Genomic DNA, 20,348 nt, shown 5'->3' on the forward strand with positions numbered 1-20,348 from the left:
CGCGCGCGTGCGCCGGGCGAGGCGCGCGAGGGAGGGGTCGGCGCGAGGACACGCAAGCCCGCCGCGCAGGGCGCGGGCGCTCGCGGGGGGCGGGGCGGGGGCGCGCGGCGTGTCCCCGCCCCCAGCCTTGCTCGGGGGCCGCGCCCGCCGCCTCCGCCGCGGGTGGGGGCCCTCGCGGGCGAAACGCGGCGCCCGGCGCCCTTGCACCTCCCTACGCTGGGAGGTATGTGCGGACTAAGCCCGGGTGCGGGTCCGCGGGCTCAACGGGTGGATTCGAAGGGTCACGCCCGGGGTTGCTGCCGGGAGTTCCCGCCACAGAAGGTGGGTCTCCGGAATTTCGGGTGGGGATCTTGGTTGGGGGTCCTCGGCAGAGAACAAACCTAACGCTTTCTTGGCAGGTGGGATGCCAAACAGCTTTTCTCTCCTGGAGTTGCTGCTTCTCTGGCAGGTCGGCAAAATCTGCTGCACAGTCAGAGCAACTCGAGAGGGCAAGAGTATCGTTGTCAGCAGTTCTGTGTCCTACTGTTTTTCAGCAAATATCTATTCGCATCTGAGCACTACCACATTCCTTTTGCCTCAAAGTATTTACAATATGGACTAAACCCAAGCACAAAAAATCTAGTACAGGCATACCTCAGAGATAAACTTGAGTGCGAGTTTGGTTCCAGACCAAAATAATGTGATAAGGTTAGGTCATATGAATTTTTTCTTTCCCAGTGCATATAAAAGTTACGTTTACGCTATACTATAGTCTATTAAGTGTGCAATGTCATTATGTCTTTAAAAAGTATATACCTTAATTTTAAAATACTTTATTGCTAAAAAAAATTCTAACAATCATCTGCACCTTCAGCAAGTGGTAATTTTTTTGTTAGTGGAGGGTCTTGCCTTGGTGTTGATGATGTTGATGGCTGCTGACTGATCAGGGTGGTGGCTGGTGAAGGTTTAGATGGCTGGGACAATTTTTAAAAACACAACATTCAAGTTTGCTGCATCCATTGACTCTTCTTTTTGTGAAAGATTTCTCTGTAGCACTCAATGCTGTTTGATAGTATTTTACCTACAGTAGAAATTCTTTCAAAATTGGAGTCAATCCTCTCAAACTCTGCTGCTAAGTTTATGTGATATTCTAAATCCTGTGTTGTCATTTCAATGGTGTTCACAGCATTTTCACCAGGAGTAGATTCCCTATCAAGAAACCACTTTCTTTGCTTATCCATAAGAAGCAATTCCTCATCTGTTTAAGTTTTTTTTCTTTTTGAAGATACGGGGTCTTGCTCTTTTGCCCAGGTTGGAATGCAGTGGTGTGATCATAGTTCACTAGAGCCTGGAACTCCTGGGCTGAAGCATTCCTCCCGCCCCAGCCTCTCAGTAGCTGGAACTAGAGGCACACAACACTATGTACTGCTAATTTTTATTATTTTTATAGAGACAGGGGTCTTGCTATGTTGCCCAGGATGGTCTCGAACACCTGGGCTCAAGTGATCCTTCTGCCTTGGCCTCCCAAAGTGCTGGGATTACAGGCATGAGCCACCATCCCCTATAATCCCCCCATCCAAGTTTTATCATGAGATTGCAGCAATTCAGGCACATCTTCAGGCTCCACTTCTAGTTCTCTTGCTATTTCTACCCCACCTGCAGTTACTTCCTACACTGAAGTCTTGAACCCCTCAAAGTTATCCATGAGGGTTGGAATCCACTTCTTCCAAACTCTTGTTAATGTTGATATTTTGATCTCCTCCCACGAATCATGAATTTAAAAAAAAAATTTTTAGAGCCCGTGACAATATGAACAAATTTTCTCAATGGTACCTAGAATGGTGAATCCTTTCCAAAGGTTTTCAATTAACTTTGCCCAGATCCATTAGAGGAATCACTATCTATGGCAGCCATAGCTTTATGAAAAGTATTTCTTAAATATTAATACTGGAAAGTTGAAATGACTCCTTGATCCATGGGCTGCAGAATGGATGTTGTGTTAGCAGGCATGAAAACAACATTGAACTCCTTGTACATCTCCATCAGAGCTCTTGGGTGACCAGGTGCATTGTCAATGAGCAGTAATATTTTGAAAGGAATCTGTTTTTTCTGCATTGTAGATCTCAGCAGAGGGCTTCAAATATTTAGTAAACCATACTATAAACAGATGTGCTGTCATCCAGGCTTTGTTGCATTTATAGAGCACAGGCAGAGTAGATTTACTATAATTCTTAAGGGCCTTAGGATTTTCAGAGTGTTTAAATGAGCATTGGCTTCAACTTAAAGCTACCAGCTGCATTAGCCTATAACAAGAGAGTCAGCTTGTCCTTTGAAGCTTTGAAGCCAGCCATTGACTTCTTCTCTCTATGGCATGCACTTCCAATATAAAGGTGTTTCATCTATGTTGAAAATCTTTTGTTTAGTGTAGCCACCTTCATCAGTGATCTTAGCTACATTTTCTGGATAACTTGCTGCAGCTTCTCCATCAGCACTTGCTGCTTCACCTTGCACTTTTATGTTACAGAGAGAGCTTCTTTCCTTAAACCTCATGAACTAACTTCTAGCTTCCAGCTTTTCTTGTGCAGTTTCCTCACCTCTCTCAGCCTTCACAGAATTGAAGAGAGTTAGGACCTTTTGGATTAGGCTTTGGCTTAAGGGAATGTTGTGGCTGGTTCAATCTTTTATCCAGACTACTCAAACCTTCTCCATATCAACAATAAGGCTGTTTTGCTTTTGTATCATTTGTGTGTTCACTGGAGTAGCACTTTTAATTTCCTTCAAGAATTTTCCTTTCAATTCACAACTTGGCTGTTTGGCACAAGAGGACTAACTTTCAGTGTATCTCAGCTTTCGACACGCCTTCCTAACTAAGCTTAATCATTTCTAGCTATTGATTTACAGTGGGAGATGTTTGACTCTTCCTTTCACTTAGACACTTAGAGGCCATTGTAGGGTAATTAACTGGCCTAAATTGGCCTAATTTCAATATTGTTGGGGACATGGCAATAATAGCAGGTAGAACAGTCAGGATACAACATTTATCAATTAAGTTTGCTGTCTTATATGGGCATGGTTTGTGGTGCCCTGAAATAATTACAATAGTAATAGCAATGATCACTGACCAGAGATCACCGTAACATATAATAATAATGAAAAAGTTTGAAATATGAAGAGAATTACCAAAATATGACACAGACAGAAAGAGAGCGCATGCTTTTGGTAAAATGGCTTCCACAAGACTTGCTTGATGCAGGGTTGCCATAAAACTTCAATTTGTAAAAAATGCAGTATCTGAGAAGTGCAATAAAGCAAACTGCAATAAAGTAAGGTTTGCCTGTAGAGGTACCTTGTTTGGCCTTTGGTTCTGTTTAACAAACAAAACAAAACAAAACAAAACAAAAAAACCCAAACACATTAAAAAGAATTAAGTTCTAAGTAGTACCTTCTGATTTAAACCTAAATTTTAATGGCAAAATGGAATAGCAATAAGTCTCACCCCTGGCAGTCTTAGAGATTCTTAATGGAGATTTCCTGAATAGGTGTATTAAGTGCAAATTTTTGTGGGTATGTGTATTTTCTGGGATAAACCTTTTAGCTTTCATCATATTCTCAAATTGAGTTAATAGTCAAATAAGGTTGAAAACGATAGAAACAACAACATTGTCAGGAGAGCTTACCTTATAGGGCAAGCCCCTAGCTTCTAGTGGGAGTTGAATTGTAATGCAAACTCCTAATTATCCAGTGTTTATGAATGTTGTATTTTGTAACAGTCTACATGTATTACCAGATTTATAGTTACAAAGATACAAGAAAAAGTCACATAAAACATCATTTTCCTCTGAAAATTCAGGTGGCACTTTAGAATCTTATATATATCAAATGCAAGAAATCAACTGCTTTTGGACTCCAGAACATTCCCTCATATTTGTATGCCCACCACATTCCTACAGAGCTGCAGCCATGGGAATCAAGTTAAGAAACCTGGATCACAGATTCTATGGTTCCTAGACCAGGAAGTTTTCCCAGGAAGGGAAAACCATTGCCCAGAATGTTCAATAACCAGGGCGCTGTGGTCATAATCAGCTGCTGGGAGAGAGCTTAGTCAGAGAGCTTGCTTTCCTAACCCCCAAAATCTTAATCCACCCAGTTTGGGAGTAGGTTGTTTTTTGTTGTTTTTAATTTCACTTTGCTATAGTGTCTGAAATTCTACTAATGAGAGATACAAGTGAATAAAGCAAATATTTCAGGAATCTGATTATTCTCTCTTTAGTATAAATTCTTCAAAATAAGATTACATTTAAGGAAAAGAGATAGATGTTTTTAAGAAAAGTTAAGGCAGGAGCATGGATTGTTTTGGGTACTTACAGCCAGCATTGTTAGGAAGGGCTGCAGTCCTGGAGCCAAGTTTGTCTTTATTATTTTGTCTCCCTGGGTACCTGGAGAAAGTGATGGGAGGGCAACAAAAACTCTATATGGTGATTTTAAGATATATCCACAAATTCTGTGATACCCTACCCATCAAGAGGTAGAGCTTAATTCCCTTCCTGTTGAGTGTGGGCTGTGCTTAATGAATAGCACATGGCCTATAATGAATAGAATATGGCAGAAGTAACTGTGACTTACAAGACTAGGTCATAAAAGGCATTGTGGCTGCCTCCTTATTCTTACACTTGCGCTGGGGGGAGCTGGCTACTGTGTCATGAGGAGCTCAAACAGCCCCATGGGATGAAGAACTGAGGCCTGCTGCCAACAGCCATGTGAGTGAACCATATTGGAAGTGGACCCTCCAGCCCCAGCTAAACCTTCACATGAGATATCCTGAGCCAGCGCCACCTAGCTAAGCCACTCTCAGATGACCCATGGAGATGGCATGAGATAATAAAGGTGTATTGTTTTAAGATGTAAGTTTTGAGGTAATTTGTTATATAGCAATAGATAACTAATACACCAAATATCAACTTTCCTCTGTACCAGGAAAGATACTTTTCTTATTCTTTTATCACATTCTTGGCTCTTGTTGCTAGGCCTGCCCTTGGACTAGTGGCAGGATTTCTATTGTTGAGCTTCATAATGGGCTGAGTAGACTTCTGTGCATAGACTTGGAATGTAGCCATCATTTGCAACCTTATTTCTATGTATTCAGAGTTTATAACAATAGACAAATGAACTTTTGAAACAGGGCCCACTTGTAATCTTGGTAGTACCTGCAGTTCTGCTAGCTATTGCTCAGTATGCCATTCTTTTATAGGAGACTTCATAATGCTTTCCAGTCTAGAAAACTTTGAACTTTGTTACATAGCAGATGGAAAAAGTTGCCAATCATTTAGCCCATCTTTCAACCAGGTAAACCCATAATATGTAGATTGTTTAGGCGGAAGCCTGTCAGATCAGTTGCAAGATAACATACCTTGGTGTAGTTAAAAGGAATAGACACAAAACATCCTATGTCAAAACGTCTATGTCCAGATATCTCTTGAAAAAATGACAAATCTAAAAATAATATGACAGCAAACATTTACTTAAGGCTTTTTTGTGCCAGGCACAATGTAGGGGACCTGAGCTCACGTAATCCTTTTGGCATCACTGTGAAGATGGTTGTGATTAAAAGCATGGATTTTAGAGTCAGACTGCTTGTGTTTGAGCCCTGGATTCACCCTTTATGGTCATATGGTCTCTGGCAAACTATGTAACCTCTTTGTGCTTCAATTTTCTTACCTATATAATAGATATGATAATAGTACCCACTTTACAAGGGCCATGGTAAGGATTAAATAAGATAATACATGTAAAACATACAAAACTTAGTACACATCCTTCCTAGCACATAGTAAGTGCTCAATCAATGCCAGCTATTATTTTTTTGTAGATGAACACAGGGTCTCAGGGAGGTTAATTATCTTTTTTATTTATTTATTTATTTTTTCTGAAACAGTCTCACTCTGTTGCCCGGGCTAGCGTGCCATGGCATCAGCCTAGCTCACAGCAACCTCATACTCCTGGGGCTTAAGCAATCCTTCTGCCTCAGCCTCCCGAGTAGCTGGGACTACAGGCATGCATCACCATGCCCAGCTAATTTTTTTTTTCTATATATATTTTAAGTTGGCCAGATAATTTCTTCCTATTTTTTTAGTAGAGACAGGATCTCGCTCTTGCTCAGGCTGGTCTCGAACTCCTGAGCTCAATCTGCCCGCCTTGGCCTCCCAAGTGCTGGGATTACAGGCGTGAGCCACCACACCCGGCCCAGGTTAATTATCCTGTTCAGGGTCATGCAGCTAGCAAACAGAGCAGGAACACAATTCAGATCAGTTTTGTTTCAGATTTCTTAACTATTACGCTGTCTTCCTCAGTTTCTTTCTGCACAAAAATGGAATGATCTGCCGAAAAGCATCTAGACTCCTTGAAGTGTGTTAGCAGAGATCGCCATTTCATATATCAAGGATTTGCCCAGCACGTTGAGAGACTGGCATCGTTCTGTAAAATCCCCCTTGGAAATGAGCACAAAAAAGTGAAAAAGTTTTTTAAAATTGAAATATAGGAAAAGGTGCTACTCAATTGACAGGTTCAAATGCTGCGTATTTCCCATCCTGAGAACATCTTTATTGGAGTATGTGGCTGTAGGAAGTTCCCATAGGATGTTTTGAATGTGTCCCCTTATCCTTTTCAGGAGAGGCTGAAAGCAGTTGGATGCCTATGAACAAGGGTTAGTGATGTGATACACACCTACAGTGAGTATAATAGTTTCTTCCTTCTGTTGGTTACTCTGTTAACAGTTTCAATTTAACCCCTCCTCCAAGGAAGAGAAGAAGGACACAAAATAGATAAGAGACTTGCCCAAGGATGGGAAAAGGCCCCTTGTTGGACAGGGAGGAGATAAAGGACAGGTCCCTGGCCCAAGAATCCATCTACCCTATCAGGGAAACCAACCTGTAAGCCAAAACCTACACTTAATCAAGTTCATTCTTTCCATACCTTTGTTTTTGTTTTCTCTTAGTTTTTAAAGTGAATGTTCCAATGGGTTTCTCTAACTGTGCCTCAGAGGGAATAGAAACCCCTAGATGGGGTGGGGTTTTAGGGAGTAAGCGTCCCAGCCCTGGAGTCTGGAGATGGCGGCTGGGCTGGAGGAGAGGCTGACTGTGGAAGTGCTTCGTCATAGACAAGGGCGCACATGAGAGCTCAGAGAACCTGGTTCAGCTTCTGATTTTGTCATTTATTCGTTGTGACCCCTAGCAGCATAATATTGCTGAGCTCATTTTCTTGTCTTTAAAAAGTGGGAAATAATATTTGTCCTACCTGTTTCACAGGGACACTGTAAGAATCAAATGAAATTTTGTATGTGGAAGGGTTCCCTTACCAACTTACCTGAACTAAACTACTAAGTAAGGGTGTGGGCAAATGCTGGTTGTCAAGAATCCTCCACTTATATCTGTCTCTTTTTAGGATTCCTAAACCCCAGTCCTTGGTTTATTAACGACACATTCTGACTCATTTAGAGCTCCTCTAGATGACCACCACGCCATTACTGTTACCATTACTTTATTTCTATCCTATACTGCGTTTGTATCCATAGCACCTGGTATCATGCTCATAGGAGGAGCCCTGTAAATATTCATGGATTAATATATGAAAATATTTTAATCATAAGAGTTCGCCCATAACTTTAAATTCTCCTCTAACATAAACATTTCTATTTCTTTAAGCTGGTGTGTAAGGTTATTTCTAAGACATTTTTAGTGATGAGATCAATGTGTCTCATAATAATTGGTTATTATTAATACACTAATAGTTTATATTTTTACTAGATCTATTTCAAAGAACATTGTAACGTTTATGAATTAAGCCAGGACAAAGAAGCACAAGCCACTTTTGTGGCCTTTAACAACTGGTGACTTTAAACAATGAAGGCCATTGTGTAAATTCTCTGGAGCGGTTATTGTGAGGATTAATTAGATTAAAATCTGCGAAGTGCTTTGAACTTTTCTCAGAATTCCTTTATAAAAAAAGATGGCATTAATTCTTTTTAAAAAAGGTATCTTTATGTTGGTCTCCCCAGAATCAAATGTAACAAGTTAATCTGCTATTTAACTACCTGTGTTCCCTGAAGCAAAAAACCCAAGACTAAGCCAAATGTAAATTTCCTTTAGTGGTTTTAATCTGACTGCAGAAGCACAGATGACTGAACAAAATTTACTACCCTAATCACAAAGATCTTGATGTGTAACTCACATGATACAACGATGTCTCATAATCACCATGCCACATGGTAATTAGATATAAATTACTGTAATTATTACAGCTATTTTATACTGACCAACAAAGTTTTACTCTCTTTGTTGTATTTTAATAATTTACATTCTGCTCACTTACAAATAGGATTTCAGGCAGCCTTCCCTTTAGTAGTTCTATCTTATCTCCAAACAATGTAAATGCTGAAAAAATTTCCTGATTCCAGGAACTGTTTAATCCTCATTATATGCACAGAAATACAGATATTAGTCTCCAGGTCTCCTCTGATCCTAATCCTGTCCTCAGTTACCCACTCAGCCTTATGCTGTCCTTACCCCTCACCCAGAAGGAACAGTTCTGAATATTCTGAGTGTTGGGCTTGGGGCTGTAGAAACTCTGGAACAGGCCAGGTGAGCCCTAGGGGACACTAGGATAAGAGGCCTATTGTAAATGAGGAACCTGTCTGGCAGGTGACCAACCTGGTTTGCTTGGGACTGAGTGGGGTGGTTCTCAGGACATGGGACTTTCATTTTACTGGGATGAATTCACGTGGCCCTGAGGATAGATTTTGGAACCCTGATATTGGCTGAGTCTGCTGAGTGGGGAGAGGATTTTACCTGGGAAAGACACCTTCTTCCTTTTGTGCCCTACAGCACACTGGGCTGGGTGTTCTCAGAGAACTCTGAACATGACTCCTGTTACATTGAGATGGAAGAGGTCAGAAGTGTCCAACAGGGAGGCCAGCCACACCCAGGCAGGGGCCCCACAGCACTGGGGCCCTGTTAGAGCCATCAAGGTTCCAGGTCAGTTCTGCAGCTGTGCAGGTGTGAAAACTGCACCTGCGGATCAGGCTGCAGAAACCAATGCATGCTAAACAACTGCTCAAGAAACTGAGTAAATTATTGTGGTGGTTGACGTCTTAACTACCCTGGGGGATATACCTTTTCTGTTCCCCTGGATGCCCCTTTCACAGACCAGTGATAAGAGAAGCCACATTACCTAAGAGCTAGAGCAAAGGTGATGGGAGCTTTAAAAGACATTGCTTTCAGTTTTACCAGTTTTCCTGCTGGGGTGCTCTTCCTCACCCTCTGCATCTAGCTGGCTTTTGTTTAGCCTTGGAGGCTTACCTTTAACCCCCACCGCTGTGGATTCTGCCCAATCTCCGCCATCCCTTCCTCCTCTTCTTTTCTCTTTCCTGTCTCTCTCCCCCCCTCCCTCACCGTCCCTTCCTCTCTTCCTTCCTTCTTTTCTTCAACAAATATTTGAATGGCTATAATATGCCAGTCATTAAACCAGGTCCTGGAGCTATAGAGAATAAGAGAAAGTCTAAATGATATCCCATCTCCCAATAATCCTGCATACATATTACAAATTCTTACACTCTTTCACTAATTTTTCCCTAGATTAAATGCAGACTGTTAACATCTATATCTATGTGTAAATTTTACATCTAGTCTTGCTGGAAATTTTTCCCCAGGCCCTCATCAGGTGAAGTCTGCCAATAACCAACCCTATCCATTGTGTACTGATTGTTATAATATAGGACAGGAAATTCACTTAATACTACTCTAGCTGCCTTTAGTCCTCCCAGTTGTGTTTAGTCCTGAGTTGTAACCTCAAAGCTCGTAGTCCTGTCTTCATTTTATAGTTTGGGTATTTTTATTCCAAAGTGCATTACTTTGCTCTTGTTCCCATGAGATTTCATTTGTCAGTTGTCTGATCACATGGTCAGATTTATAGGCTGTTCTGATTATCCAGCCCAGGGATTGTCGAACTTTTTTTGTAAAAGGCCAGATAGTATTAATAAATATTTCAGCTTTGCAACAATACCCAGGTGTCAGTCAGTTACTCTGCCATTGTAGCAGCAGCCATAGAAGATAGTAAACAAACGAGTGTGACTGTGTTCCAATAAAACTTTATTTATGGAAACTGAGATGTGAATGTCATATACTTTTCATGTGTCACAAAATACTACTTCTCTTTCAATTTTTTCCCCAACCATTAAAAAAATGTAACAACCATTCTTAGATTGCAGGCTGTACAAAAACAAGCACAGGCCAGATCTGGCCCAATACTTGCTGACCCTGATTCAGACTCATCACTGTTTAGAAATGTTAGAGATTTTACCTCAGATGCTCTCCTTCTAGATCATGTACACATGACTTCGTGTGTCCCTTCCTAGTACAGATGCCTGAGAATTCAGGCTGTTTGCTTGGTTTCATCAATCCTCACTTCTCAACATACTATGAAAGCAGCAATATTTAGACCCCCAACTGTTTTGAGTTAGGTAGGGTACGGCTGGGGCCCCAGAGTCCACCAGAGTGCTTGCTTGTGGCTGCCCAAGCCTCTCAGTGGCACCTGTTAAAATATGTTGGACGTTTCAGAATGGAAATCTGATTGTGTCTCCACCTTCCTCCACCCCTCCACTCTCAGCTCAGGCACTCTGCTCCTGCACTCCAAGCTGTAGCCACACTAAACTTGTGTTGTTTGCGGCTCTGACCACAGGCCTTGTCATGTGCAGCTTACTTACTTGAAATGCCTTTCTTCACCACTCCTTTATCTAGTGAATTCTATATAAGCTCTAGAGCTCTCTCCCATGGCACTCATGACACCCCAAGTCTGGATGAGCCCATTTGTTACATACGCTCACATCTCATTTAGTAATGTTATTGTCATTAATGGCATTATTTCACTAATGGCTGCCTCTAACTCCCTTGTTAGACTCTAAGCTCTGTGGGAGTAGGGGCCTGTATTTTTGCACACCACCATCTTTCCTCGCACACAGTAGGTGCTCAACAAGCCCCCTAGTAGCCCTCAGACTGTTGCCTGGGGCATTGATGCCTATGGCATTCCCCCTCCCCCCTTACTGGCAGAGTAGACTTGGAGCCCTTCTCTATAAAATGGAAATAACGACTAGTGTCATTAGGTTGTTATCTAAATGAGATAACGTGCCTGGCACATGGCCTGACCCAGTCACTGCTACATTAGTGTTAGTCCCCTCACCCCTTCCTCTTAATTCATGTCAACTCCAAGGTTGCCTGACATTTAAGTACCACTTGCCCAGATTCCCCAAGCACACAGGACTCCACCTTCCTGATGAGAACTGCACTGTTTCCACTGAGAAATCCAGAATTAGAAATATGACTACCACACCCTACATATATCTGCTGCCTTCCCAGGAGCTGTCACTTGGGCCCTCCAGTTCCCTCCCCCGACTGGAATCAGCAGGCCCCACCCATTGTTTTTGCTTTTGAGCTAGTTCCTTATTGCCTCACGAAACATTCCAATCTCATGCAACCTTTATTATCAGCCTCTTCTTTAAAAACCTGTCAAGGGTTTTCTCAAGGTCTCTAGGTGAATAATATTAAGCAGTTCTTTATCTACATGCTATTTATTTCCTCAAGAATTAATTTGTTGAATTTTCTCTTTAAAGATACCATCTTGCCTTCCTTCCCTGAAATTAATTTAAGTGTTTAGCCTGCCTATTTCACAAGTGAACCATAACTTCTTAGGTTCCCTTTAGAAGTTTCTTAATGATAATAAACATCGTCATATAAGAAAAATTATATTTTGAGCCCACTATTCTAGGAATCTTACATTATTTAATTTGATCCTTATATTAATCCTGTATAGTAGACACTTTTATTCCCATTTTATACATAGAATAAATGAAATTTTATGAATAATTTGTTCAAAGTCACACAATTAGAAAATGGTGGAATCAAGGTTTGTATCAGGCTTGTGTGAGCCAAATGCCCACTGTCTTTGCACCCTGATATTTTCCTCCCTTCTTATGCTTAGTGGTCAGTAATCGTGGTGGAAAGGTATGTATGTCACATTTTCACTTTTCTTATCTCCTGGATGAGCAGCTAGTTGTTGTGACTGGTTATGCATTTTGGCCAGTGGTCCCTCAATGTCATGTTGGACTTCCAGCGAACTCGGGTAGCTCTTGAAGTATTATCCTTGCATTCAAACCAGTCATCATCCATCATTTTTGTCCATCTCACATTCCTTTAGAGTCTGTACACCAGATACTGCTATGTGCTAAACGTGTCTTAGGCCAAAGAAATGTGTCCCTAGTTTTTGAAATTAAGACATTGGGGAGTTAGTGGAAGAGGCATTGGGTGCGGGGAGGGCTTAGATAGTGGCAATGGAGAGAAAGGAAAGGAAAGGACTTTCTGTGAAGTCATTGCCCTGGGCCCGTGGGTATGACAGAGGAAGACAGGAGACGATTATGAGATTCTTATACATTGAAATGGGAGTGATAAGGCAGAACCAGCAGAATTTTTCCCTGGCATGAAATACTGCCTGTTTGTGGTACCTTATGATTTTCAGTTTCCTTCTCACAAAGCTCGTACTTTCAGCTATCTGGTATTCTCATTTACTCTCTTCCAAGCCAGTTTTAGGAATTGGCCAGCAAAGGTTTTGCCTTTGCATTTTGTGTTCTCTATACAAGTAGCATCCCCACTTATAACAACAGAAATTTATTTCTCACAGTTCTGGAGGCTGGGAAGTCCAAGATCAAGACATCAGCAGATTCTGTGTCTGATGAGGGTGCATGTCCTCGTTCGTAGATGGCCGTCTTTTCCCTGTGTCTTCACGTGGTGGAAGGGATCAGGGAGCTCCCAGGGGTCTCTTTTATAAGGGCACTAATCCCATGAGGGCTCTGCCTACATGACCTAATCACCTCCCAAAAGGCCCTACCTTCTGATACCGTCACCTTGGGAGTTAGGATTTCAACATATCAATTTTGGGGGACACAAACATTTAGACCATAGAAATGGGGATGAAATTACTTGGGGTCTAGAATTTTCTTTAAAATATTTTAATTTTTAAAAGTGGGAGAAAGGCAAATGCATGAAAATCTTAATAATGATTGAATCTGGCTAAGGGGCATTTTATACTATTCATTATACTACTTTCTCTACTTCTGCATGTTTTAAACTTTTCTTAATATAAAATTTAAAAATATAAAGAAAATGACAATAATTTACAGAAAAATAAAATAGTCAGATGGCCTGAATTTTCAGGTTACCTTAACTAGGAATACAACGTGGAAAGCTAATTTGATTTAAAACTTCCGGGTACACTTGGAATCCTAGCAAGGGCAATTAGTTGTAGGATCCAAGAACAAAAGATTAATGCCCTACTGTCTTACTCTATTTGCACTGCTATAACAGAATACCATAGACTGGGTGACTTGTAAAGAACAGAAATTTATTTCTCCCAGCTCTGAAGGTTGGGAAGTCCAAGATCAAGGTGCTGGCGGTTTGATTTCCTGGTAAGGTCTGCATCCTCTGGAGAGGAGGAAGGCTGTATCCTTACATGGCAGAAGGTGGTAGGGCAAGCTAACCAAATGATGAGTGAAGCCTCTTTTATAAGGACCCCTACTCCCATTCTTGAGGGAAGAGCCCCTGTGGCCTAATCACTTCTTAAAGGCTGCACTTCTTAAAACTATCACATTGACAACACTTGAATTTCAGAGGGGACACATTGAAATGACAGCACCTACTAACCATATAAAAGTGACTTAGCCATCCATTTCTATTTCCTCTTCTATATCCAGAAAAAATTAATCTCTGCTAAATTACAACTTCAATACAGTCCTGCTCCCTCAAGAATCCTCCCAGAGTATTTTGGAGTGTCCCAAACTCTTCAATTACTCATTTACAGCTTCCTAGTTTACTCCAGCAGATAAGCAATTGTCTCCTTTGCATTTAACTTTTGCTAGAACCACTCTATTCTCTCATCCTCAAATCTTGAGGGGTGCCTCACAATTGTTCCCTCCTCATACCAACCACATCTCAGCGCTATCCATTACCCAGCACTCAACACAGTTAAACCCCAGCAGCCCAAGACCACCGGAAACAAGCCTGTAGTCTGACAAAGTTAGGCCTGTTGACTCACAGGGAGGGAGAGTGCTCCAGAACTCTGAAATGCTGTCCTCAACAAGAGAGCTCTAGCAGCTGCCTCATGCAAATGTTTAACTAGAGAACAAACTTTCCTTGGATGTCTACGAATGAGTTAGTGCAAGAGAGATGATGTTTAGAGGATGAAAGCTAACTTCAAGGGAACAGAGAAAGGGCCCTAGAGACTTGTGGGCTCTGAACTCTCCCTTATGACTCCTGTACTCTGGGACTGTGTAGTCACCTAGAGAATGACATATTCTCAGCTGCAGCAAGGAGCTCCTCTCTCCCCTTCTGCTCTTCTGTTCCAGGAGCTAGTTCCAGGAACTGCCTCGAAGACAGACATTTGATGCCCACACCCATGGGCTTCTCCTACTGCACTCCCTGTCCCCACATGAGGCTCTTCAGTCCTGCTGCAGGCCAAGGGAGTGGTACCTCTATTGCTACCACCAGTGGCGATGGACCTCCATCCATTTCTTCTGCTTTCAGCTTCTGCTTTTGCTTTAGGAACTGCCTTTCTTGTGTTAGTGAGAGACTCTGCTAACTCAACTGCTGCCGGCACTTCCATCCATCAGACCTCTTCCAGCGCTGAAACCTGAGAAACAGCAGGGCCCCATGACGATTTCTGCCCTTGTGGCTGACCTCTGCCCTGTGTGCTCAGCAGAAGCCTCTTGGATTGATGGAGATGGCCAAGGCAAAACCACTTCTGTGGCTTACAGATCTTTTTCAAAGGCATGATTTAATCGGATCCTCTTTCAGAGCTGTAAGATAGTTATTATTTCTGTTTGAAGAAACAAGAAACTAGGGCACAGAGAGGTTAAGTAGTGTGTTCACAGTCACAGAGTTAATGGGCAGCTGGGCCATGATGTGAACTGAGGTATTCCGTCTCTCGTATCTAAACCCAAGTTACAACCAAGCTACTATATTTCTATAATTAAAATATTTATGGCAACCAAATTGTATTACCACAAAGAATGACTCATTATTAGCTACAGGCCAAGATTGCTCATAGCCAAATGCCATATTTTATTTTGTGTTCAATTTACTAATTTAAACCAGACATTCCTAATTTTTCATTGTGATGAGTCAATAAATAATATCTACAGTTGATAAAGAAAAGAGGTATAAGTATGTTATATGTACAAATTCAGTGGTAATCAATAGTAAAAAAAAAAAACCCAGAAACTGTTCATAAAGCCTGGCTAATGGGTGTGTGGGGGCGTAGGGAGGGGTGGGAGATGGAGATTTTTATTTTTCATTTTAGACATCTCTGTACAGTATAAAGTTTTTAACACATGTATTACATCTATAAATCAAAAAAATTAAAAATAGAAAAAAGAAATAAAATGAAATAAAAAATATCCCACCCATGAGTAATTGCTTGGTTATATGTAATACTATGCAGCCAATAGAAAAATGAGGTACTGCTATGCAAATTTTAACTAAGAGAAACACATTGGAGAATGATATGATTAGAATAATACTATTTATTTCATTTTTTTAATTTTATTTATTTATTTATTTTTTTTTCTGAGGCAGAGTGTCGCTTTGTTGCCCTGGCTAGAGTGAGTGCCGTGGCGTCAGCCTAGCTCACAGCAACCTCAAACTCCTGGGCTTAAGCAATCCTACTGCCTCAGCCTCCTGAGTAGCTGGGACTACAGGCATGTACCACCATGCCCGGCTAATTTTTTTTCTCTCTATATATTTTAGTTGGCCAGCTTATTTCTTTCTCTTTTTAGTAGAGACGGGGTGTCGCTCTTGCTCAGGCTGGTCTCGAACTCCTGACCTCGAGCGATCCACCCACCTAGGCCTCCCAGAGTGCTAGGATTACAGGTGTGAGCCACCACGCCCGGCCAAACAATACTATTTATTTCAAATTGTGTGTGTGTGTATAGGTATACTTGCGCACCAAACTGGAAGGATACATACCAAAGTGAAGGGATGATGGGTGAGGAGAAGAGGAAGACTTTGATTATTTACTTTTTACACTTCTGTATATTTGATTTTTTTCAATAAGCACATGCATTGAATATAAATGTATGTGGAATATTCTGCAGGCTCAAAGCTAAAGTGACTCTGTGTGTTTCCTTTTTCATTTTTGCCATAAAAGAACCCAAATGTGGGGCCAGGCATGGTCGCTCACTCTGTAATCCTAGCACTCTGGGAGGCTGAGGTGGGATGGGAGAATTGCTTGAGGTTGGGAGTTCAAAGTCTTCCTTTCCTCCCCACCCATCATCCCTACACTTTGGTATGTATCCTTCCAGTTTGGTGTGGAAGTATACCTACACACACACACACACACACACACACACACACACACACACATAATTTGAGCAAGAGTGAGACCTGTCTCTACTAAAAATAGAAAAAATTAGCCAGTTGCAGTGGCACGTGCCTATAATCCCAGCTACTAGGGAGGCTGATAGAGGAGGATTGCTTGAGCCCAGGAGTTTGAGGTTGCAGTGACCTATGATGACATCACTGCACTCTAGCCTGGGCAACAGAGAGAGAGCCTGTTAAAAAAAAAGAAAGAAAGAAAGAAAGAAATGACCGCCACCAACAAAAAGCCAAAAAACAAAAAACCCAAGTGTGATTGTATTGTGTTACGCAGGAGAGTCTGGATCTTACACTGACTTGTAGCTTGTAGTAAGGAAATTCACTGGTTCTCTGTTCCATGGTATTGTTGCAAAAGGGAGAAACAAAGAAAGCAGGAAAAAAATTTTTTGAAAGGGAAGTTTGTGAAATGAATCACTCCACTCTTGTGCCTTAACTTCACCACAGCGCTGACCAAAAGTCTGATTCATGTTTCTTTTTATATTATCAGGTTGCCGTTCTCTGCTTGGTTTTGAGTATCTGTCACCCAGAGTGAATGGGATTTAAGTCCAGTATTTGATGATTGTAAGAAGATATCTGTCCCACTCTTTGGAGTTCTGGACTTGGGGTCTTGACTAATTCTGATACTTGTTAGGATCCTTTTGTAATCTTGGCAATTAAGTTACTGACTTTGAGCCTTAGTATCCTCATCTGTATTTTGGGGATGCTCATAATATTTATCCTGTAAGGTTATTGCTAAGATCAAATGAGATAATCTATATGAAGCCTTTGAAAATTATAAGCACTATACAAATAAATATAAAGAGTATTATTTTATTAATCCCAGTAATGACAAGGTGATGTCCACTGACTACAGGGTTAGAAAATGGAGACTCCCTACCTTATTTCTCCTTTCCGTCCCTTGCAAACGATCTTCAACACCCACACACACACAAAACTTTTGCTTGGCAGGACAGTTTTGATTGTTTAGTGTTTTCATAGCGGTGTACCAGGAATCACTGGCAAGTCCAGGAACTTGTAGCAAAATACTTCCTTTTTCTGCCTCCAGCCCAGATTTGTCCCCAGCAACGTCAGATCATTTATGTCTTTTCTTCCTTTTATACTTGGCACCTACTAGAGCTAGGGCCCATGCCCTGCACAGTGTTTTATTAAAGGGTCTTCCAATAGGATTATGGTGGTTTTAAAAGATAATCACAGATTCTCTGACACTCCTTCCACTGAGAGTAGGATCTATGTTCCCCTTCCTTTGAATCTGGGTGGACTCACAACTGCTTTGACCAGTAGACTGTGGCAGAAATGTTGCTATGTGAATTTCAAGCCTACGTCATAGAAGACCATGTAGCCTCTGCTTTATTCACTGGGACATTTGCTCACGGAGCCTTGCTGTCATATAAGAAGTCCAGCTACACAGAACCATTATGCTAGAGAGGTCATGTGCAGATGCTCTGGTCAACAGTCCCCATTTAAGCCCAGTTTTCTAGCCATACCAGGGAAGCCAGCTGGGACCCTTCAGACCACCCCACCTGCCTGAGGAATACCAAGTGTCCTCCACTAATGCCTCCTGGAACAGAATTCTCCAGCTGAGTTCTGCTTAAATTCATGACCCACAAAATTGTTTTGAGATAGTTTTTTACACAGCAATCAGTAACCAGAACAGGGACCATGACCTCTGTTATGACTATTTCAGCACAATTTTTGGGCAGATTAAATACAATTATGGGGTCAATTTACCTTCCTTTTTTCTTTTCTTTTTTTCTTTCTTTGCTCTGAACTTTCCATATAAAAAATAATTCTGGTCCTTTCAATTAACAGTATGTATATATACATTTTTATTAGTTTGAATCCATTTATACCTACTATTTTCCTCTCCTTTGTAATTTAATTTGTCAGTATTTACATGATATCAATAGTTATACAGTCTGTTTTAAACAGCTATATTATATGTTAGATGTTATAATAGGCATAACAGCCTTCTTTTGTTGGGTTTTGAGGGTTTTCCCTCCCATTGTGGGGGTGTTTCCTCACAGACTGCTCATTCTTGTCAATTACCATGTCAGCATCCATGTCCTCTTCTTTGGGGCCTACAGCTTGCAGTTAGGGAAGGTCTTCTGGCTGAATTCCAGACAATGAAACATAAGCAAAGTGATATGCACCACTTCTAGGCCTGCCCCTTAAAAAGTACAATAAGTAATTCTCGTTTTCTTTCCCAGTCTGCCTGGTAAATATTAATAAGTGGAGAGAATGCTGAGGATCTAGAGGAAGGAACTGCCATACAAAGGAAGGAGCCTGGATCCCTGAATGACCATGTGGAGCAGAGTCCCCACACCTGCTGACTTCCACAGGAATGTGTGGTGAAGGAAAAATAAGTTTTATTTGGTTAAGCCTTAGAGATTCTAGGGTGCATCTATCATAGCATGATTTGTTATTTGCCTTAATTAATATGAGTATTTCAAATGTCTCTGCTACCATCATGCACATTTACCCAGCTGGTAGAGTAGGACAGTAATTACCACTGACTCTTTCAAGTAATTACTATATCTTTGTTTCATTTGCAGTAAATTAATTTTAGAGATTCTGCTAGCGTTTTAGAATTTTGAAAAAAAATCACTAGCTTCTCAAAGCTAAAGCTCTGTGGTGTCTATAAGTAAAACAAAACAAAACCTTAAATTATAAATTTGTGTCTTAAAAATAGGGCTTTTAGAGTTAGTGTAGAATAGAGACACTAGTACGTTCTCTGAGGTCTGATGGTTCAAGTGATTCTACCATCCATTAGTTCATTCATTCGCTTACACATGTAAGATATTGGAAACCCAAAGATAAATGCAACAGATTCACTTCTTTACCCCTCCCCCCAAGAGAGAGTCTCACTCTGTTGCCCAGGCTAGAGTGCCATGGCATCAGCCTAGCTCACAGCAACCTCAAACTCCTGGGTTCAAGCAATCCTTCTGTCTCAGCCTCCCGAGTACCTGGGACTACAGGCATGCGCCACCATGCCCAGCTAATTTTTTCTGTATATTTTTAGTTGTCCAGCTAATTTCTTTCTATTTTTAGTAGAGACAGGGGTCTCACTCTTGCTCAGGCTGGTCTCAAACTCCTGAGCTCAAATGATCCACCCGCCTCGGCCTCCCAGAGTGCTAGGATTACAGGCGTGAGCCAACACGCCCGGCCAGATTCACTTCTTTTAACCATGACATGTACAGTGATGTATTACCTGGGTGATCACAAGCAAGCTGCTAACCTCTCTGAACTTTAGTCACTTCATTTGTAAAATGAGGACAATATTACTATTACACTCATTTCTAGGGTTCTGGTGGGGTCTATATTAGATTAACCATGTAATATAGTGCCTGTCAATACTAAGTGCTCAATAAATATCAGTTCCTTTTTTAGAAAAAAAAAAAAAACCCACAATACTTACCATTCTTGGTAGATGGGTAAAGATTTCTAAAGAGAGATTCTAAACTTTAACTCTACCCCCAAATGGGGAGCACCAGAGCTTCCTTGCTGTCATCTTGCCTGAGGAACTTCTTTGCAACTGAGTCAACAACATTCTTAAAAAAAAAAAAATTTTAAAGAATATTCATAGGTATTCACCATTTCTCTGAGGCAAATACCTAGGAATGGAATTGCTAGATTATGGGATAGATATGTGTTTAACTTGATAAAAAATTGCCAGTTTTCCAAAGTGCTTATACCATTTTATACCTCTATTAGGAAAGTATGAGTGAACCCTTCTTGTCTCAACATTTAGTATTGTTAGGTTTTTTTCCATTTAATTTTGATGAAGTCCAGTTTATCTGTTTTTTGTTCTTTTGTTGCTTGTGTTTTTGGTATCATATCTTAGAAATAATTCCCTAGTCCAAAATCACAAAGATTTACACTTACGTTTTCTTCTAAGAGTTTTAT

The 20,348-nt window shown here is 41.1% G+C and overlaps 1 long non-coding RNA gene across 1 annotated transcript; it reads left to right on the forward strand.

Annotated features, from left to right (window-relative positions):
• Window positions 1-143: 143 nt before the first annotated feature.
• On the forward strand, window positions 144-15,158 carry LOC123622215. Its single transcript, XR_006729441.1, has 3 exons — window positions 144-321; window positions 6,644-6,704; window positions 14,420-15,158. It is a non-coding gene; the product is annotated as an uncharacterized LOC123622215 (long non-coding RNA).
• The last annotated feature ends 5,190 nt before the right edge of the window (window positions 15,159-20,348 follow it).

Source organism: Lemur catta, chromosome 1, assembly GCF_020740605.2.
Source record: "Lemur catta isolate mLemCat1 chromosome 1, mLemCat1.pri, whole genome shotgun sequence".
Classification (NCBI taxonomy): domain Eukaryota; kingdom Metazoa; phylum Chordata; class Mammalia; order Primates; family Lemuridae; genus Lemur; species Lemur catta.